This window comes from Electrona antarctica, assembly GCF_951216825.1.
Source record: "Electrona antarctica genome assembly, contig: scaffold_32, whole genome shotgun sequence".
NCBI lineage: Eukaryota > Metazoa > Chordata > Actinopteri > Myctophiformes > Myctophidae > Electrona > Electrona antarctica.
In genome coordinates, this window is record NW_027638678.1 from 44,592 (window position 1) to 68,108 (window position 23,517).

Sequence of the window (23,517 nt, forward strand, 5' to 3'; positions counted from 1 at the left end):
CATTTCCATGAGTGTGCATGAATGGGGATCGGAATGGGCAGATGGGGCAGAGATGAGTTCAGTATGAGAGTGTTTTATGATGAGTTGTGATTATCCTGGTGTTTAGCATTAGCACTTAGCAGGCTAACACTGCAACACAGCAGCCATGTTGATTAAGTTTGGACTGTGATATTTCTGTCAATCATCAACATAATGTTTGCAGTTGGTAACAGAGTTTTGGAGTATTTTATGATTATTTGGAGATGTTGAAAATATTAATGTCTGTTTATGGCAGATTTGCATTATTCTCTAAGAGTGTGTTCTGGGAGCTAATGTTGTGCTTGTTGTATTTCTCAGTCAACCAACATAAGAAGTGCTATTTACTAAGATTGCTGCTGAAGCTGTGTTATGTACTTTATGTTAAACTGAAGGTTTTGGCACTTACGGTATTATGTTTATTGCAGCAGTGTTTATTAAAAATACTGTGTTCAAGGAAGTTGTAGTATTCAGATCAGATCAGTGCAGTACAGACAGAGAATGAGACACTGAATGTAAACTGATGTGTGATCTAAATCTGTTTCACAGATTCCCCTATCCTGAAAACTAAAATAAATGTGTTGCACCGGAGTGAGGATTCTTCTTCATTGCATATGTGTAACATATTTGGCGAGCCAGCCCAAGACGGAGACACCAGAGGTCTCAATAAATAACCGAGCCTTCATCAACCTTCTGTAAGATGGATAACAGCCAGCTCCTGCGTGATCAAGTGAGTGCAGCCCTATGGCAGCTGAAGGAGGAGTTTCTCATGGATGTCTGCAGGTACATGAAATGTGATGGCCTGGACAGTGGAGACCACCACAGTAGGACCAGACGGGCACTCATCAAGAGGGCAGAGAGCATGATGGACCAGATTGAGAAAGATGAAGAGGATTCTGAGGTTTGTCAGTATTTCACTTTAGTACTGAAACATATTGAGGAAAAAAATGAAGAATGCCTTAATCCAGAAAAAGGGCAAAGCACAGAGGAGCCCGCTCCAACGAAAGGATTAGAGGAGAAATACTTCTTGCCAAACAAACCTTTCCAGAAGATCACAGCCTCCCCACTTAAGAGCCGACCAGAGCCAACATATACACTGCCTGAAGTGACATTGAGGAGGGAGTTTAAAATATGTGGGCAAATTGGAGAAAGTGGGCAGAAGGAGAAATTATCCTATCTCAGCTTAGTCCGCCAGATTGAGATGGGGACAGAAAAAGGACACACAGAGACTGAGATTGTGGAAGCCGTGATCAGGGCTGTCAGTCCAGGGCTTCCCTTGAGAGACATGTTGGAGATAAAGCGTGGGCTGACCCTCACATCACTACTCACCATCCTGAATGGTCACTACAAGGTCGACAGCTCCACTGAGCTCTACCACCAGCTTATAAACATCTCCCAGGATCCTAGAGAGACCCCCCTGAACTTTGTATTCCGGGCAATTGAGCTGAAGGAGAAGCTGTTGTGGAAAACAGAAAATGAGGAAAATGATGAGCAGTACAGCAGAATCACCGTTCAGCGCAAGTTCCTCCGCTCAATTGAAACTGGGCTATTGAATGACTCTGTGAAATTCCATATTCTTCCCCACCTCAGAGATGTGAGCACCACGGATGAAGAACTAATTCAGAGAGTAAATGAAGCAGCCAAGGTTGAAAATGAGAGGCAGGAGAAACGGAAACGGGTCAATGCTTTTAAGAATCCCAAAGTGCAGGAAGTACAGTCCGAAATCCAGACAGACTCCACACCAGCCCAAAACCCCCCTACACCAAAGGAGTCCAGTATAGCAGTGGCGGTCAAAACAGTGAAAGGAAAAGAGACTAAAACTGACAGCATTAATGCACAGCAGCTCATGGAAGAACTTCGCGCAGAAATGAAGCAGATGTTTCTCACAGTAATGGAGACAAGCCGCCGCCCTCCTGGACCGAGGCAGCGAGAGAAAGGCTGCCAAAAGTGCAGAGAAGAGGGGGTGGGTGAAAATTGTTCACACTGCTTCAAATGTGGGCAAGCGGGCCACCTATCCCGTGGCTGCAGAGTACAGAGAGCATCGTCGGGAAACGACCAAGGACTACTGAGGCGGGACTACCAGTAGCCCAGAATGAAATGTCTCAAAGCAAGCAGTTTCCAGCCAGCCCGACAACTGTGACTATGACAGCACCCAGAGCAGCAGCAGGGGGCTATTCAGCTGTAAATGCAGTTCAGTATCTACCCCCCAAGCATCGGTCACGATTAGTGGATCTTGTAGGAAATAGATGTATGGTGAACTGCTTTATGGATAACCATCCAGTTAACGTATTGTGGGACACAGGGGCACAGTCCAGCATAGTAAATGAGCCCTGGCGACAGATACACCTACCCCACACAGTAACCCGCCCGATTTCAGAGCTCTTGGAGGAGGAGACCCTGACAGTCCTCGCTGCCAATGACACGCCCATCCCCTATATTGGCTGGATTGAGGTCAGCTTCCGGTTGGACAGCAACACTCACATGACAAGCAATCTACAAGTGCCAATACTTGTGTCAAGCGATCCTGCAGTTGCCAGTGACCCCATTATAGGTTATAATGTCATCGAAGCCATCATCAACAGAAATGAGGGGAAGACTAAAGATGGAAGAAAGCAGCTGACACACAAAGTGAGTAAAGCATTTGCCATTTCCGTGAAAACCGCTCACAATGTGGTGAAGCTCATGCAAGACAGTGTTCCAGATCCAGATACTGGCGTTGTGCGCACGGGTGGAAAAGTTGTGTTCTTGCCAGCCAATGAAGTTACTACTGTCTACATCCGAGCACATGTGAGTTCACAAGCTAGAGGCCAAGACATGTATTTTTCACCTGACATCCTTAATCCCACAACAGAGGGCGTGGTCCTCAATGAAGTGCTGGTGCAGGTACCAGAAAGGAAAGTACCATATGTACCGATACCCATGACCAACACCACAAACCACATCATTTGCCTGGACCGTCACCAAGTTGTTGGACACCTAGAATCTGTCAAAACTGTGTACTCAGCAGCCATTCAGACTAAAGATCAGCAGCCGTTACCTGACCAGACAGACAGGACAGAGTCCAAGTACAACAGGAAGAAGACATGTCACACCCTGCACCACCAGTCCGATAACAGTCAAGAGGAGAGACCCGTGAAATGGGACCCCCCAGTGGACCTCAACCACCTTTCAGAAGGTCAGCAAAGAGCAGCAAAGACAATGTTGAGAGAGGAGTGTCAGGCCTTTGCATTCGACAGCGATGATGTAGGCTACATACCTTCTCTTCAGATGCACATCACCCTCAATGACACCAGTCCAGTACAAAAAACATACATGTCTGTCCCAAAGCCACTCCACAAGGAAGTAAAAGAATATCTGCAGGATCTGTTGAACAAGGGGTGGGTTACGCCATCACGGTCACCATACTCATCGCCGGTGGTCTGCGTCCGGAAGAAAGATGGCAGCCTGCGCCTCTGTTGCGACTACAGAGACCTGAACCGCAAGTCAGTGGCAGACCGGCATCCCATACCAAGAATCCAGGATATGCTGGATGCACTCGGGGGAAGCTCATGGTTTTCTGTGTTAGACCAGGGAAAGGCTTACCACCAGGGCTCCCTGGATGAAGCGAGTCGTCCGCTGACGGCCTTCATCACGCCCTGGGGGCTCTATGAATGGGTCCGCATACCATTTGGCCTGAGCTCCGCCCCTGCTGAATTCCAGAGGAGCATGGAACATTGTCTGGCTGGCCTGAGAGACACCGTCTCTCTGCCCTACCTAGACGACAACCTAGTACACAGCAGCAGCTTTGAAGAACACCTGGAACATGTCAGTTTAGTCCTCCAGCGCTACAAGGAGCATGGTGTTAAGTTAACTCCGAAGAAGTGTGAGCTGTTTAAGTCCAGTGTGCGATTTCTTGGCAGGATGGTGACCGGAGAAGGTTACACCATGGACCCCGCAGAGATGGCGCCTGTGATGAATCTGAAGGGAAGAACAATTGCCACCGTCGGTGATCTGCGCCAGGTGCTAGGGTTCCTATCTTATTATAGGCCTTATATCCCCAATTTCTCCCGCGTGGCCCTTCCACTGTACAGCCTACTAACTGTCCCAAACCTTGAAGAGCACACATCTGACCCACCAGCAGGAAGACACAAGAAAATAGTAAAGAAAAAGAAAGGTCAGTTATCATCACGCACACCCATACAGTGGACCAGCTCTCACCAGGAAGTGTTGAACCAGCTGATTGACACCCTCACAAAACCCCCTGTACTTGGATATCCTGACTTCACCCAGCCCTTTGTGTTACATTGCGACGCATCCCAGGTTGGTTTGGGTGCTGTACTGTATCAGCGTCAGCAAGGGAAGATGAGAGTGATAGCGTATGGCTCCCGCACCCTGAGTCCGGCAGAGAAAAGGTACCATCTGCATTCTGGGAAGCTGGAGTTTTTAGCGATGAAGTGGGCCATCTGTGAACGCTTCCGTGATTACTTGTTCCATGCTTTATCATTTGTTGTTTACACGGACAACAATCCCTTGACATATGTGCTCACTACGGCAAAGCTCAATGCTACGGGACACAGATGGGTGGCAGAGTTAGCAGACTACAACTTCATCATACGCTATCGCCCTGGAAAAAACAACTCAGATGCTGACGGGTTGCCTCGGATGCCGTTGGACATAGAGGGCTACATGAGAAGCTGTACAGCTGAGTCCAGTCAAGAGGCAATAAGTGCATCCATGGAAAGCGTGATGGTGGAACAGAGAACACCGTGCCAAGGCATTGGGGTGGTCCACATCAACGCCTTGAGCCTTGTGAAAGACTGTGAGACTGGCCAGCCTCTCACTTCAGCACAAATACGCAAAGCTCAGGAAGAGGATGAAACCATATCCAGATTCCTTTGGTATAAGTCACAGAATAGGAGGCCAAGTAGAACTGAGATGAGAACAGAACACCCGGCTGTAGTCACACTACTGAAACAATGGCTAAAGATCCAGGTAGATGAAGATGGTGTCCTGCGCCGCAGAACCTCTCATCGAGAACAGCTGGTGATTCCCAAAGTCTACTGCCCACTGGTTTTCAAAGAGCTACACCAGGACATGGGCCACCTAGGGGTGGAGAGAACGCTTGACCTCATCCGAGAAAGGTTCTACTGGCCACAAATGCACAAAGAGGTAGAACATTTTGTTACCAGTGTGTGTGATTGTCTTAAGAAGAAGAGACCGAGTAAGCAGACCCGTGCACCTTTGACACCTATCCATACCACCTATCCATTTGAGCTAGTCTCAATAGACTTCCTTCATTTGGACAAATGCAAGCATGGCTATGAGTACATCTTGGTGGTCATGGACCATTTTACGAAGTTTGCACAAGCCTACGCTACAAGAAACAAGGCAGCGAAAACGGTGGAAGAGAAACTCTTCAATGACTTTGCACTCAAGTTTGGATTTGCCAATCGTTTACACCATGACCTCGGACGAGAGTTTGAGAACAACCTGATGGCCAGGCTGAAGGACCTCTCAGGTGTCCAGGGCTCCCACACAACACCATACCACCCACAGGGAAACGGGCAGGTTGAGCGATTCAACCGTACCCTGTTGTCAATGTTGCGGACACTAGAGGAAAAAGAGAAAGAAGATTGGAAAGAGTCATTGAATAAAGTTGTTCATGCGTACAATTGTACAAAGAATGAGGCAACAGGCTATACACCCTACTATCTCCTCTTTGGAAGATCTCCTCGCCTTCCAATCGATCTTCTGTTCAATCTCAAAGTTGATGAGGCTCATGACACTTATGAGGACTATGTGAGTCGATGGCAGAAGAGAATGCAAGAAGCATACCAGATAGCTGCCAGTACAGCAGACAAGGGGGCAGCTCGAGGAAAAGCTCACTACGACAAAAAGGTACAGGGGAGAGACCTTGAGCCAGGGGATCGAGTCCTCATCCGCAACCTGACCCCAAGAGGCGGGCCTGGGAAACTTCGGTCGTATTGGGAAAGTCAGGTATACAAAGTTAAAGAAAGAAAAGGTGACAACAACAGCCCAGTTTACCATGTCATCCCAGAAAATGGCAAAGGGAGGGACAGAGTGGTCCACAGAAACCTCTTGCTGCCATGCGACTACCTACCTCTAGAGCGGACACCAAGCCAGACTTCTCAGTCACGGCGAGACCCACAGAGCGCCACAAAGAAGAAGAGGAGACCGCAACACAGAGAGCTACAGCATCCAGAGCCCGGCGGTGACTTCGATGATGACTCAGACGAGGACTACAGTGCGACCTACAAGTGGCGTCTCCGATCCAGCGGCAGAAACCAGCAAAGTCAACAGTTGCTGAATCCTCAGGCGGAGCCGTTCCAGTCACACCAGAGTCCCCAGCATCTGCACCTTGAAGAGGATGTGCCACTACAAAGCGAAGAGGATGTGCCACTGCAAAGCGAGGAGGATGTGCCACTGCAAAGCGAAGAGGATGTGCCACTGCAAAGCGAAGAGGGTGTGCCACTACAGTCGCAGAGACCTGAACCAGGCCTGGACAGTCCTGTGGGTGGTGAGTTAGAAGCAGATCAGTCACTACCGGTAGGACAACACCCACAGAGACAGAGGCATAGGCCAGTGGTACTGAGTTATGACACATTGGGTCAGCCTTCTTTAATCACCAGACATTGTGACATTAGAGACACTCAGAGTAGTGAATGGAAACCTGTATGGCGACCATGGACTGTTGAGGGTTTGTGTTGGATTGTACATTCCGGGAAATGTCAGGAGACATTTAATTTTGCGGGGGAGAGTGTGGCCCCTAGGGATTATTTGGTTCAAAAAGACTAAAGCATTACAACTCTGAAACAGTTGCTACAACTCTGAAACACTGAAACACTACCACCCCCCATTTAAAAATGTACAGACATTCAGTTTAGGCATTTAAGAATGCCTAAACACTGTTTTGTAACAGTAACAGTAAAAGGACAGCAGAGGGCGCTTTGATGCTTTGTGAGTTTGTTACATGTGGTTTCTTGCACACGTTAAACAGGAAGTTGTAGTATTCAGATCAGATCAGTGCAGTACAGACAGAGAATGAGACACTGAATGTAAACTGATGTGTGATCTAAATCTGTTTCACAGGTAAGAGCTGCTATAAGGACCAAAGAGTACATTTCCATGAGTGTGCATGAATGGGGATCGGAATGGGCAGATGGGGCAGAGATGAGTTCAGTATGAGAGTGTTTTATGATGAGTTGTGATTATCCTGGTGTTTAGCATTAGCACTTAGCAGGCTAACACTGCAACACAGCAGCCATGTTGATTAAGTTTGGACTGTGATATTTCTGTCAATCATCAACATAATGTTTGCAGTTGGTAACAGAGTTTTGGAGTATTTTATGATTATTTGGAGATGTTGAAAATATTAATGTCTGTTTATGGCAGATTTGCATTATTCTCTAAGAGTGTGTTCTGGGAGCTAATGTTGTGCTTGTTGTATTTCTCAGTCAACCAACATAAGAAGTGCTATTTACTAAGATTGCTGCTGAAGCTGTGTTATGTACTTTATGTTAAACTGAAGGTTTTGGCACTTACGGTATTATGTTTATTGCAGCAGTGTTTATTAAAAATACTGTGTTCAAGGAAGTTGTAGTATTCAGATCAGATCAGTGCAGTACAGACAGAGAATGAGACACTGAATGTAAACTGATGTGTGATCTAAATCTGTTTCACAGATTCCCCTATCCTGAAAACTAAAATAAATGTGTTGCACCGGAGTGAGGATTCTTCTTCATTGCATATGTGTAACACTGGCTTCCATTGAAAATTAATGGTCGACTGCATCTTTTACATCTGCCCATGTGAACGCAGCATTGGGTAATGACTTGGCTTTAGTCATAAGCAATATTATGTGTCTGTGAGGAGGTCCGTTCTGTTCTCACTGGCGCACCAGTTATGCAACGTTTCTGTTTTTTTTTTGGGGGGGGGGGGGGGGTTTATCACAGCTGCCTCAATCAAATCAAATATCGTCGCCGTCGCGCAGAAGCCTTGTGTCTCCATGTTTCAAATGTTTATGCTCTCGTTTTGTTCCGTTTCGTATAAATGATTGCCTTACTTCGTTGCACAAGCAAAAGTACTGAAAAGTAGCCGATCTACAAGCTCATGGTTAATCTGTGTTTTCTGCGATCTTTGCTGTTTTGTTTTTAAAACGTGAAAGTGGTTAAGTCTGTCTGTGGGTTTTTATAAATGTTGAACCAATGAATCAAGAGCTTTGTGACTAAACTAGAATATTGTGCGCATGTGGCGCGCCCGCGTCTATAGGCCACGCGGTCCGCGTTGTCGTCGTCTGTCCGTGAATATCGTGTGTCCGTCATGAGTGAGACAGAGGCACATACACAAAGCGTACACTTTGAATGAAGGCAGACAGCGATGTGTCTTTGGCCACTGACCGTGTTGTTTAATTGTTTAGAATTTGCATTGTGTTTTTATTTGCATCATGGCCGTGGAATTCTCTCACGTGTAATACTAGAAAATATAACTACATTGGATTCATTGGAGCACACGTATTTTCCCATTTCCTGAAATGTTATTGTAACGTAATTATTTGGACATACGAGGTTTCCAGCCGCCAGCGACGATAATGATAGATATTATTTAGAGGTGTGTGGCTCATTACAGTGAATGACTCTTATCAGAGTGACACCTTTGTGTTGTGTTCAGAGGTCCAGTGGGGTGACACGGAAATGCCTATGCTTTATTGCTTCTGTGTAGGAAGTTTGTGGAAATTACATTATTATTATTATTATTATTATTATTTATTTATTTTTACGTGTTGGTGGCTTTTGATCCTAAGCCTTTTGATGAGTGACTTTATGGCATATTTTCAACCCACCTAGCTGCTTTTCAAAGCTTAACACTTTTTCTAAGAAAAATAAAGATGGAAAAAGTTAAATAAATATTTATTTATTTAACTTTTTCCATCTTTATTTTTTTTATTTATGCAAATGTAAAAAAAAGAAAAATACATGTATTTTTTAAAGATTAATTTATTTGAGGATTACCCACAGTATCTGAATTATTTGCAATAACTTGTCGATAATGTCATGCTTTTATTGTGTCTTGTTTTATACCATGCACCATAAATACTTGTTTTTTTTTAGAGAAAGACCCATATAGTTTTTAGTTTTGACTACATCAGATTTTATATCTTATCTGCATACCTATTTTATTTTATTTTTTAAAGCTAATGAACAAGCTTCACAATGCAGCGTATTACAGTATGTCACGTTGTGAGCTTGTAGATTTTGTACATTTGAGAAAACATCGGGGCAAAAATATCGTGCACAGAGACACAGAATTTATCAATGAAATGATTGTGAGACTCCACAAATTCCATGTTAGCCATTTTACTGTCAAGAAATGAGATGTTACTGAGTGTTGTTAGTACTGTACACTATCTGTTGGCTCCAGTTTAGGCAGCGATGTTCATGTGTGGCAGATGGATTTTATTTTTTGAAACCGTTTAGTTTTTTACACATTGTCATGTTAAGACCGAGGCCAAATCTATAAATGCCTTATAAAGCAGAGGTTCTCAAACCTTTTCGGGCCAAGAACCACAACATTTGCACTGTTTACTGACATGTATTTGCACTGAAGCACTGTTCTATTTTTCTAAGTGAAAATGGCACTGGCACTTTATTTCTCAGCTGCCAAGTTACTTTAATAAAAAAAATCTTAACTGACATTTCTCCCTTTTTTTCCCCTTCTTAAACCAATATGACATCTTGGGGGGGGGGGGGTAAACTGCTTTTGCACATACTGTACATACCAAAAATAGTTAGAAGGTATACTTAATAAAAAGGGTGCATAAAGGTTCACTCAATGCATATTTAATAAACAAGAAACAATCAAGGAAACATGCTATTCACAGGTCACTGATACACCCAAAATGATTATCTTATGAAAGCTTAATGCTCTGCTTGAATGTTACCTTTTTTTAGGAGATGGTCTGCATGCAATACGTGAACCTCCTGCATCAACAGGGTTTGGGTGTGCTTTCGTTGGCTTCCCATCAATGAAGTGCTAGAAACACATACACACATTGATTCATAACATACATGGATGCATGAAGAAGTTCAGTCCTACATCAATGTAGATTTGAGACATGGATTTCTTAACATTGATCTACATTATTCGTATTTGTAATGTTTGCAAACTTAATTTGAGTTGTCTCTGTCTAGCCTGTAAAAACTTTAAATGTGCTAACATTTGCCACCTAGTAGTATCAAGACTATCGTAGCTGTATTCCAATACATCTACCACAGTCTTGAATCTATTCTTAATAGCTCTCGTCCATAGATTTTCTTCCATTTTACAATTTTTTGATTTTAGATCCTTGTTGCATTTCTGATTCAAATATACCCCAATCAAATTCAAGTGAGTGTTTTTGACATGAGAAAACATACGTTTACATTGGCAAAGCAATTAAGTGTCAAAATATAATCAAAACAGTTGCAAATTGATACAGTTGGAGGGGGTACAGCATTGTGTAAAGTAAACAGTTAGAGTACCACAGACGAAAAACTGTCTAAGTCCAAATTTCATTCTGACCCCTCCACGAAAAGACCTCGTTGTCCTGACCTGAACCCTTATCTATCATTTATACATTATGGATCAATAGTGTGGATTTAGACAGTTGTTTGTCTGTGGCATTACTGTCAAGCAAGCCAATCAATTCGTTTTGTATGCAATGGATGCCATCATGAGTGACGAGTGTTGTCCGGATTCGGAACCCGAGAGAGAAAAGCGAGTCCCGAAGTATCGCATGGCAGCATGGCTCATTAACAGTAAGTTCAAGTCTGAGTGAGTGACGAAACGGTGACACTTTGATCCAGTGTTGCCAAGTTAAGGTTTAGCGACAAAAATAAGCAACCAGGATCTATGAAAAGAAGTGACCACATGAGCACGATTGATTGCTTGATTGATTGATTGATTGATTGGTTGTTTGAATACTTTAAATTTGATGTATCCCAGAGAAATGTGATGTCTCCCAGCCCCTCAAAAATTATTAAAAAATATTTATTTCTAAAGAAAATCTTTTGAAATCAATATATTATTTATGCCCAGCCTTGTGTGTGTTTGTGTGTACCCAATATTGATGATTTGATTTGCTGCCTGAGTTTGATTGATTGATTGAAGTATTTATTAACAGTTTGCAGAATGGTTACATTTCACATGAAAGCACAACTCAATACAAAGGCTGTATTTTTAGAGCAGCACAGGTAGCCAATAGTCAATATATTCAAACATGATATTGCATCGGCTATTTTCACAAAAATCTTGAATTTTCACGCCGAACACACATGACCCCAGAAGTCAGAAAAACTCAGAAAGACTTTATTGTCACACCTTAAAAACCTTTACATTAAAAAAAATGTGAAATTTATTCATCAGGCCGGGCTACTCAGACTTGCAGTTAATTCAAAAAGAAATTAACCTACACACAAAGCTGTGCCTATAGGATGACTCAGGACTTAAATGATCCAAATGATCCAAAATGCCGCAGCTCGTCTGGTCTTCAACCAGCCAAAATTCTCACATGTCTCCCCCCTGCTCCGCTCCCTGCACTGGCTCCCAGTCGCTGCCCGCACAGAATACAAAACTCTGATGCTGGCATTCAAAGCAACCAAAGGTATGGCTCCCCCATATCTTGCAAGCATGATTGAACCCTACAAACCCTCCCGCGCACTCAGATCAGCCAACGCAGGAAAGCTGGAAGTACCCTCACTAAAAACGCCGGGCCAACGCTCCACACGTCCCAAACTCTTCTCCCTTCTGGCCCCAAAACTGTGGAATGCACTCCCCGTTGCAGTCAGAACTGCGGCATCACTCCCAATCTTCCGCCGTAGTCTGAAGACCCACCTTTTCAACTCCATCATGGCCCATAGCACTTATCCTACCCCCTTAGATAGCACTTTTTAGACTTAGATAGCATTTGAAACAGACTTATAGCATGTCATGTAGACAGCACAATAATTGCATTGTATATAGTCATAGCACATCATAGTAGCCTATGTATAGCATAGGCTAGTATAGTATATATGTATAGTTAATATGTATAGTGTCATTATATAGATATGTTCTAGTTACGTTCTTAGCTTACGCATGTTTCTTGATAAATGCATTTTATATATGTGATGTATTCCCATACTTTTGTTCCTGCCTAATGTAAATCGCTCTGGATTAAGAGCGTCTGCTAAATGCCTAAATTGTAAATTGTAAATTGACTTAGCTTTGTTTATGCTCTGCTCTCATTAGATAAGAATCTGGGTTGGATTCACAAAATCACAAAACATGTTTTTTGGTTTAATAGTAATACATATTAATTTGGGGGTTTAACAACTAGCAGCTTTACCGAAAAAAACAAAACAAAACAAAAAAACAAGCCCAATGTCGCTTATAATTCGCAAACATGGCAACCCCCTGAAGTGAAGCTCAGAGGGAACAGCTTGTTTTCAGTTACACATGGCAACAACAAACAGCACCACCTGGCCCAACAGGCAGCCACACACACCACCCAGGGACATGATGTAAACTCTGAAGAAGAACGGCCAAACAAACATGAAAAGAAAACCAACATGAAGCTGTTTGAATGTAGAAAGGACGGACATTCTTCTGCCCACAATGAGGCCTACAACTACTCCTGTAAGAAGAAGACAGAAGAGTGCTGCTGCTGCAGCTCCTGTGGAACATCTTGTGTGTTTCCACCAGCCAAGCCGTGGGTCTCCACCATAGACTGTAAGAGGGTCTCCACCATAGACTGTAAGAGGGTCTCCACCATAGACTGCAAGAGGGTCTCCTCCACCACCACGCAGTGGATGCAGAGGGCAGGAGACTCGTCTAAGACCAGGTTCCTCGCTGGTCTGCTGCTGCGTTGCACAAGCGTCTCTGTGCTGCAGAGAATACACAACGTGCTGCAGGTGACATCTGGGAAGGACTTCACTTACACCAGGCAAGCTTATTATTATTGTAGTCACTAGTCACTAGTCAGTAGCGAGATTCAAAAAGCTCAGACAACCGGGCTTAAAACTAGCATGGCTAATGGTTTATACATGAGATATTGAGTCTTTGTCAATATCTATTACGAGCTATACGTTATGCTAAGAAATTCCATGCCGTGATAATTTTTTCCAAGTGTTGGTGTTTGGAAGCACTCATTTTCATTAACGCATCATGCTGCTGCTTCCTCCTGCATGTGCAAATTTGAAACCGGTGATACGAAGGGCCGTTCAGTGACTTCCGATGAGCGCTTCCAAACTACTTAAAATAAAACATCCCACAGCTCACTAGCGAGTGCTCCATGCCTTCATCCTTCTTCAACCGCTTATCCAGTACAGCTCCAGACTGCTCACTCTCACGAGTGCTCTTTTGACTAAAATGTTCATTACATTTTCATTATAACAACCCCGTATTGACCATTTGCAGACCACGGCCATCTTGCCCTAAGAGTTTGGAAGCACTCGTTTTCAGTAAAGAAATGTCCTGCTGCCTCCTGCATTATGTGCAAATTCACTGCCCTGGTACACAGGGCAGTTGAGTGATATCTAACGAGCACTTCCAAACTGCAAAAATAATCACCTGCAAGGACACAAAGTAGCTCATAAACATGTCTACGGTGGATCTTTATGAAACAAACACTTTGAGGATAAAAAGAGAATAATTCAAGCTTTTCGCACAGCTGCAATGTTGGTGAGTTTGACGTTGTGTAATACAATCAGATTGGACTTTTGGATGAATGGGCTGCCAATGGGAAGTTGCACCTTGTTAGCACCTTGCCATTAACTTATATGGTAAGATGGCCGCGGTCTGCATATATGGTCCATACCAGGTCAAAGAAGCCAAGTTCAGCTGAAGACACTGTCGCTAGATGCAGCAGCTCCAACTGCAGCGACAGAGCAGCAGCTCACACAGAGCCGCTGGGAGTGGACGTGCTCGACGTGTGGGACTGGTTCGGGAGCGCCAGCACACCAGACTGGGTCAGAGCCACCTACCTGCTGCATGTGCTGCGACTGTGTGACCCCGAGCTGCTGCGCATGCTGGGGAATCTGACCTCTGTGCTCCTGGCCAGGGAGAAACGTGCTCTTGTGCAATGTGAGGGTACAGTATTTACCGTATGTATGTCTGTCTGTCTGTCTCTCGCTCGCTCTCTCTCGCTCTCGCACGCATTCTATGTAATTATTGATTGATTGAAGTATTTATTAACAGTTTGCAGAATTACAGTACATTTCAAGCACGACTCGATACAAAAGAAACTGTTAAAGGGACACTTCACCCTTTTTGCCAAATAATATATATCAATGACGTTTATAAGATTTAGAACACTTTCCTGGCGTTATTTTTTGTGTAGTCTCTGGGTTTAGATATTTTAGATTAACGGATGGCTCTGACGTCAGAGACACTCTTCCGTATTGCTACCGGACTACATTGTCTCCTCACACTGCAGCTAGACCAGCCCCAAAACACAGCCGTCACGGACACTGCGATTTGTTCCACCTACAACCTTCGTTGACCGCACCCCCACATGCGCATTTGTTATTGTGTTTGTGTCATGTCGCCGTCGTCAGCAGAGCAGCACCAGAGAGACGCGCTATGTTGCCCCCCCCCCCCAACTCTAGATTTATTATAATGATATGAAGTGACTTGCCATAAACCATCCATTAACTCCCCATTCATCCAATTTGCATCTGCTTGTATTAAACAACATTAAACTCACCAACATTGCAGCTGTAGGGAAAGCTTGAATATCCACTTTCAAACTGCAAAGCTTTTGTTTCATAAAAATCCACCGAATCTTTTTCCCACTCAGCTCTGCACTTAGTTTTTCTTCTTTTTTAGTTCTATCTCACTACTAGAACTTTCTGACTCTGAGGTAGATACGATTTTTGGCTGTCAACAGCATCCATTTGTTTTTTCAATGTTGTGGATCGGAGCGTGGTGAAATAGTTGCTAAGATACGATACTGCATAGTGATTGGCTCTGCTGCATGCCTATGAAGAGTACTGACCAATGAGCTGAGCCTAGCGCCCTTCCAGACACCAGGTTCCAGTGTCTTGCTTTCCTGTTCCTATAGCTCAGTCGGCTGCCCCTTCTTATTACTGCATGGGAGCGAGTGACTGAGAATCACCATAACGCGCTGTCATTTTTCCACGAGACAAAAATACGGGATTAAGTGCGTCCCGTATCGGTTCATTACGGGACAGGTCTTTTAGTTGCCAAATACGGTACGATCGTATCTTAGCAACTATTTCACCACGCTCCGGTCCACAACATTGAAAAAACAAATGGATGCTGTTGACAGCCAAAAATCTTATCTACCTCAGAGTCAGAAAGTTCTAGTAGTGAGATAGAACTAAAAAAGAAGAAAAACTAAGTGCAGAGCTGAGTGGGAAAAATATTCGGTGGATTTTTATGAAACAAAAGCTTTGCAGTTTGAAAGTGGATATTCAAGCTTTCCCTACAGCTGCAATGTTGGTGAGTTTAATGTTGTTTAATACAAGCAGATGCAAATTGGATGAATGGGGAGTTAATGGATGGTTTATGGCAAGTCACTTCATATCATTATAATAAATCTAGAGTTGGGGGGGGGGGCAACATAGCGCGTCTCTCTGGTGCTGCTCTGCTGACGACGGCGACATGACACAAACACAATAACAAATGCGCATGTGGGGGTGCGGTCAACGAAGGTTGTAGGTGGAACAAATCGCAGTGTCCGTGACGGCTGTGTTTTGGGGCTGGTCTAGCTGCAGTGTGAGGAGACAATGTAGTCCGGTAGCAATACGGAAGAGTGTCTCTGACGTCAGAGCCATCCGTTAATCTAAAATATCTAAACCCAGAGACTACACAAAAAATAACGCCAGGAAAGTGTTCTAAATCTTATAAACGTCATTGATATATATTATTTGGCAAAAAGGGTGAAGTGTCCCTTTAACTGTGAGTGGACGACACCATAAAGCATTACACTTGTTTACAAGAGGGTCCGCCGTTTTCAATTCTTCATAACATTTAGAGACGTACAAATATTCACTTCTATATAGTCAAAACCAGGAAATCATCATAAACGAGGAGCGAGGTAAAAAGGGAGAAAAACATATACAGTGAGGGGGGAAAAGGGGTGGGTGAGGGATTCAGATTTTAAGGGGGCCAGTTTTGAATTGCAGCCGTCCGTAGGTTCCCTTTGAGAGCGGTTCTGAAGGAGTCGAGGGATTCACATTCTACACATTCTAATATCTGGAACCCTTTATTTGTACGTTTTGTGGTAAAAGCACTCAAACTTTCTTCTTTCCTGCCTTTGATCTCCCTTTTTCCCTTTCTTTGTTTTCTTGGAAAATGGGAACTACGCACAAAAACTAATTTCACCCACTTTTTGTTTTACTTTGATGATTTTTTTAAACTGTGATGTGACAATAAAGCTGATTGCAGCGGCCCAGTGCACTCCCAGCACATCATACTTTCGTTGTACTGTACCTGTAAATGTACCTGTACCTGACAATGACAATAAATATCTATCTATCTATCTATCTATCTATCTATCTATCTATCTATCTATCTATCTATCTATCTATCTATCTATCTATCTATCTATCTATCTATCTATCTATCGTGATTCATGCCACTGTAAATTGACGTTGACTTTAATACTTACAAACGTAGGACACACATTTTAAGCGGTTCAAAGCTGAGAAGTACTGTCTTGAATTTGACAAGACTACAAAATATATATTCAGACAAACTTATACTGCCCTACAAAGCCAGCAAGTGCAGTACGTTTTTGGACACACCAAACTTTGTGATTTTGTGGGATAAACAATTCAAGAACATAATTATTTACAATTAGCACGCTTTAATTTTTAGAACCACTTGTTGTTCTTATGTTTATTAAACATCAGTTATGCTCTTGATATTTTGGGAGGTTTGTCCCACAAGAGGACGGGTGAGCGAGGGGAAGAACCTGGCGAGATGGACTCCAGTGATGACGACCAGGAGGAGGATGAACAAGCTCTCCCGGTGGTGATCCCTGGCTCCTCTGCATCGCTGTCCGGGGTCAGGAGACACCGTGACTTCCTGCGCTGCCTGCCCGTTCACCTGGCCAAGAGGATATTAGGTATACAAGCTTGTTTGTTTTATAGGCCTATCTCACAGCCCCCTTTCCACGCCCACTTCCGGTAGATAGTGGTGTCATTTAACATTAGGCATTTACACTTTTTTTCTCTGGAGAATCTAAGTACATTTCCTAATGTTAAAATGTCAAAGACCGATAATAATATGAAGAAAACACAATGGTATAACAACTCAAATAAGTAGAATAAACCTTACCTTTACAAAACGGTAGTTTGTGGCTTGTGAAAATACCTCTTTTAACATGGAAGCCTATGGACCGCAAAAAAAATAACACCACTATCTCCAAAAAGGGGGCGGGGAAATGCTGTGAGATAGGCCTATTAGGGACCAGGGACGTGCACACATAGACATCAAAGGGGGCTTCAGCCCCTGCCCTTTTACCCTTCTGTAAAACAACTGCCCTTTCCAGACCACGAATGCAGCATTTTCTATGGTGAAAGAAATGCAAATGCCCTCCTCTCCTTTTCCATGCCATATACCGGAAGGCAACATTCAGGAGAATTGCCTTTTTCCGAAGTCTCCTGAACATGGAACGCAGCATTTTGCGTTGAACCAATTTGTTTCGAAATCCATGTCGTTACACTGCATCTCCAGTAGATAAAGAGTGCTGGGTTGCCCCCCCAAAATAGCTGATCTACAAGCTTGTAGATCTGCTGTTTTTGTCCAAATGTGCCCTCTTATGGGATTTCAGCCCCTGCCTCACTAACACTCTGGCCCCTTTTCCACCGGTTGGTTCCCAATGGGAACCGGTTCAGTTATTTTTGGTTCTTAGTCCATGAGACAGAGCTCCAAAATCGTAACGTTAATTCTGAATTGAGTGTGCAAAACCATACCTATATTAGATTATCACCATGACATTTCCCCACTTGATTACTTACACAAAGACAATGATTTATTGTATTACACATTTTACATGTTTAAATATGCAAATTAGGCATTATGTAGGAAAATATACAAAATAATAGAAAATATGAAAAAGCTACTACCGTGGAAGGGTTATCATCTATGAATTTACTTACTTGTATGATCCTATAAACAAATTAATATAGGTCTAGTTTTTCCCACCAATTTTGGAGCTCTGGCTCATGGACTAAGAACCAAAAAGAACTGAACCGGTTCACCGGTGGAAAAGGGGTCTATGTGTACGTCCCTGTTGGGGACCCCCAGGTTATACACTAAGGCCAGTGGTTCCTAAACCTTTTTAGCTTGAGACTCAAAAGACACATTTGAAGACTCCCAGGGCAGGGACCCAAACTAGTAAAAAAAAAGATTGCTGATCTACAAGCTCACAAGGTGTTCTATTTTCACTACTTTAAAGTAGTTTTTGGATGTAGGGAATTTCTTTGATTTCTATTAATGAAATTATATTATACATATTATATATTTTGTTTATGAAATCTCGTTTTTGTTTTTGTTTGAATTAATACAAAATAAATTAAAACTTACTTAATAAAAATATGTCAGACCCACAAATGGGTTCCGACTCATTGTTTGGGATACCACTGCACTATAGGCCACTTGAATCGATTTGAATCAATTTGCTATCTCTGGGTCCCCCGATCGTCACTCTGAAATCCTCTTGAGAGTTGCAGACTCCAATGCAGTTAGAAGTGCCGACTCACTCCCAATCTTCTGTGGTAATCTGAAGACTCACCTCTTCAGACGGAGCCCGTAGGCCGTAGCACTTGACCCAGCCAGCCTTGGCGACCTTGCAGGCCTATACAAAGGTTAAAATGTAATTTAGATGGCATGTTATTTATAGCCTGGCTAATAAGCCAGACTCAAATCACACTGTCGTGTGGTATTTGAGTCTGGAGATGCTGTGTATGGATCTTGTTTCCCGGGGGGCGGGTTCAAACATTTTCTCTTTGACGCAATTGGTCAGAGCTACTGTCAGTCAAAGGTCTCAAGCATTGAACATCACTGTACCAAAGCCCGCCCATATTGCATACCGTGTCCCGATTGGCCACACCAGTTCTCTGGTGTAGGAAATGGGCGTACAATTGAGCCTCTCCAGACCGTAATCCGCCGGGGTGCATACTTAGTTTAGACTAGTCATTGGTTAGACATGAGTTAAGGTTAGGTTTAGGTGTGCTGCCCCGTGGGAGGTTAGGTTTAGGGTGAGGGTTTGAGATACCGTAGGTTGTAGTTGTAGGACTAATGACTGGTCTAACCAATGACTAGTCTAAACCAAAAACTGTCTTTTGCTTTTCTGCCTTTATTGATAGTATCAAGTGAAGACTGACAGGAAAGAGGGAGAGAGAGACAGGGAGAGACATGAAGCAAAGGTCGTCATGAACGGGACTTGAACACGTGACACGCTGTCAGGCCAGAGCCTATATGTGGCATGCGTCTGGACCACTAGGCCAGCGGGCGCCAATTGCTCATGGATTAAGAGCGTCCGCTAAATGCCTACATTGTAAATCGTATTTGCCTTACGGCTATAAAGTGTTAAAGCACTCTGAGACCCATATCTGCATCACAGCACTAACGTTCAATTGGGTGCATGCTTGTTCAGAATCGTATTTCATCGCTGCCTGTTTAAATAAACAGCCAGCGATGTAATCTAGAGCTCTGATCGAAAGCGTTATACCGTCTGATGTAATCTAAAACTGTAATCTAAAGCGTTACACCGTATGAAGTAATCCAACGCTGTAATCTAAGGAGTTACTGTCCAAGGTCCAGTGCTTTTTATGGCCCAGAAGGCAGCATGTACAGTACAGGACAGGGTACAGTGTTGCCAGCATTTGCACACCACAAGGTTGCAGGTGTTTGACCTTTTATAAAGTTTATATTTTAAGGTATTAACATGCTCTACCAATGCAGATTGGACTAAATAACATTTTATTACACAATGGACTAGACCCGAGCTTCAACTCTTATTCGTATTGTCTGATTTATTGTCTCCACCAGGCCGAAGGCATGGGGAGAGAGTATGTTTTGCACTCCGTCCGTGTGTGTGTGTCCGTGTGTCCGTCCGTCCGTCTGCGTCCTTCCGTCCGTCTGTTACCAGCTAATCTCCGGCACCGTTAACCCGGTCGATGCCAAACTTTGCACACACACTCCCTGGATGCCAACGATGAACCTCTGCCCCACATTTTCCAGAACGGCGTGTTATAGCGCCACCATGAGGCAGCTTTTCACATTTTTTACCTAAAACTGCACCGATCTGCGTGAAACGTTGCATGCACACTCCCTAGAGGCCAAGGACCAACCGTTGACCTGCATTTTCCGCATCTGCCTTTTATAGCGCCACCAGGAGGCCGACTTTTGTAAAACACATTTTTTGATATTACTCCACAAATCGTTACACACTATCTCTATGGTCATGTGCTCAAGTCGGATCTGTCCGATATTTCATATTCCATCCTAATTGGCTATAATTAGCTTTCACAGTTTGCAAGATTCCCCCGTTTTGAACAAAAGCCTCAAATCATGAACGCAGCATGCAATTTACGTGAAATCTTTCACACATTTTCTTACTAGGCTGAGGAATATATCCCACCCTTTTCACATTGGCCTGTTATAGCGCCACCAACAGGTTGATTTTTGCAAAACACATTTTTGGAACAAAATGCCTCAAAAACATGTTTATATATTAATCCTAAACATTTTGCCAAACATCTCACACAGTCCTATCCTCCTGGTGGAGACCTGTGCCCAGAAGGGCACTTTTTCTAGTTTAGCAACTGCATTCGCAGGAACCTTGCACGCATTATTTCACCCACTCCTTTACACTTGCCAATGTTGTGACTTGGCAATGTCGTGCCTTCTAATAGTTGAGTTAGAAATTGAATGCATAATTTGCTTGTTACTGCAAATGTATGTTTCTATGTGTTTTCAGTGTGTGTCTACAGTCTACACACATCAACTGTTCCAGTAATGTGGCAAAAAGAAAATGTTAATAAGAAATTATTTGATTTGATGGACATTAATTTAAATTCAATTTAATTCCCAGCAGCAGTATTGTCCTGTCACTACCTCGTTGCACACTGTGCGACTCAAGCAACGGTGCAGAAAATCAGAGTGCTTCCAAGAAAAATGGAAAGCTTAGTTAGTTTATTTGTTTTGCTACTACTATTGTTTTTAGACAGCCGTGTGTCCGTGTCCCTGGGTCTGTCCCTGGCTGGCTGGGTCTGTCCGAGCACGAAAATAGCTTTTGGTTGGTTTTCACAACCAAGTGTCACTGTTGCGCAGCCTCACACACACACACACACACACAGTCACACACACACACACACACACACACACACACACACACACACACACACACACACACACACACTGTGTGTTACAGTACAGTACTGTACAGTAAGAGGGACCCCCACACGTTAACTCTGTCATTTCTCAACCATTCCGGACACGGGGCGGGTCGCCGGAACCGGGCTGACCCCCTGGGCGCGTTCCTGGGGGTCTGGATGTTCCGGGGACCTCCCAGGGACCCCGCAGGGACCCCTACACGGTAACTCTGTCATTTCTCGACCGTTTCGGAACATGCCGGAACCGGGCCGGCACCCTGGCCGCGTTCCTGTGTGTCTGGAACTTCCAGGGACCCACACAGAGTTGCACCACTCACTTCACACTTTTCAGCTCAGCGGCTATTTCCAATTCGACACAGGCTTCCCATGAGTAATGTGGCTTTTATAGTGCAGGTGGAAGTCACTGAGGAAAAGACAGTGGAGCCATTATTTATTGTGGAGAGTGGTGTGTTAAGTGTTTGTTGCTAGGCAGGGTTGTGTTGGCTTGTATATCCAGGGGTAGGTAGGTAGATAACGAGGCCCGTTTAACGAGGCTATTCTTGTGTAATTGTAGTTCCATCCCCATGGAGTCATTCTGATTAGCTTTTGTTTGTTTGCCTCGAGTGTCGGGAGTCAAGGACATCCTTCAGACCAAACACGGAGACAAAGAGAAAGTTGAACCAGTGGCTGGCTCGGGACTCCCTCTTCCTTTGGTGCATGTGTCCAGGGACGTCACATCAAAGGGGGCTTTAGCCCCTGCCCTTTTGCCCGTCTGTAAAACAACTGCCCCGAACAACTGCTCCGGACCACAAATGCAGCATTTACTATGGTGAAAGAAATGCAAATGCCCTCCTCTCCTCTGCTTTCCATGCCATCCCGGAAGGCAGCATTCAGGAGAATTAGCCCTTCACTAAATCCCACCCCAAAAAGCGATTGTCCAATGCCAATCCAAATAGTTTAGCAACGGTTGCTATAATGCAGGTCAAGCTTTCTTCGCTGCTAACCTGCCTATTTGACAAGGATGGGTTGGGGAGGGACTTAGTGAAGGGCTAATTATTATTTTTTTCCCTCCGAAGTCTCCTGAACTCATTTGTTTCAAAATTCATGTCGTACACCGCATCTCCACTAGCTAAAAGAGTGCAGGGGTGTCCCCCGAAAATAGCAGATCTACAAGCTCTCGACGCGTCGCAGTGCGACGCGTTGAGAGCTTGTAGATCTGCTATTTTCTACAAAAAGTGCCCTCTTATAGGATTTCAGCCCCTGCCTCTCTAACACTCTCTGCACGTGCCTGCATGTGTCTGTCGCCCAGGGGGCATCGATACGTCCGTACACGGACAACATGTGTCCGTGGCAAAGACTAGGCTTTGTCCGTTTTCTTCAGAATACAGTATGTGTATGATGACACTGATTTACTATGACACACACTATGGCATATTCATTTATGAGTCCACTAGTACCAGTGGTTCTCCAACATTGTATTTGCAAGGATGGTGCCCATAACTCTTGAGTGTGTACAGATGGAACCTAAATGGACCCTATGTCTGTGTCAAAACTGGAATTTTAACCTTTAACTTCACACAAACTATGCCTAAACCTAACCTTAAGCGTAACTTCACAAACACTATGCCTAAACCTACCCCTAACCTCACAAACACTATGCCTAAACCTACCCCTAACCTCACAAAAACTATGCCTAAACCTACCCCTAACCTCACAAACACTATGCCTAAACCTACCCCTAACCTCACAAACACTATGCCTAAACCTACCCCTAACCTCACAAAAACTATGCCTAAACCTACCCCTAACCTCACAAACACTATGCCTAAACCTACCCCTAACCTCACAAACACTATGCCTAAACCTACCCCTAACCTCACAAACACTATGCCTAAACCTACCCCTAACCTCACAAACACTATGCCTAAACCTACCCCTAACCTCACAAACACTATGCCTAAACCTACCCCTAACCTCACAAACACTATGCCTAAACCTACCCCTAACCTCACAAACACTATGCCTAAACCTACCCCTAACCTCACAAACACTATGCCTAAACCTACCCCTAACCTCACAAACACTATGCCTAAACCTACCCCTAACCTCACAAACACTATGCCTAAACCTAACCCTAACC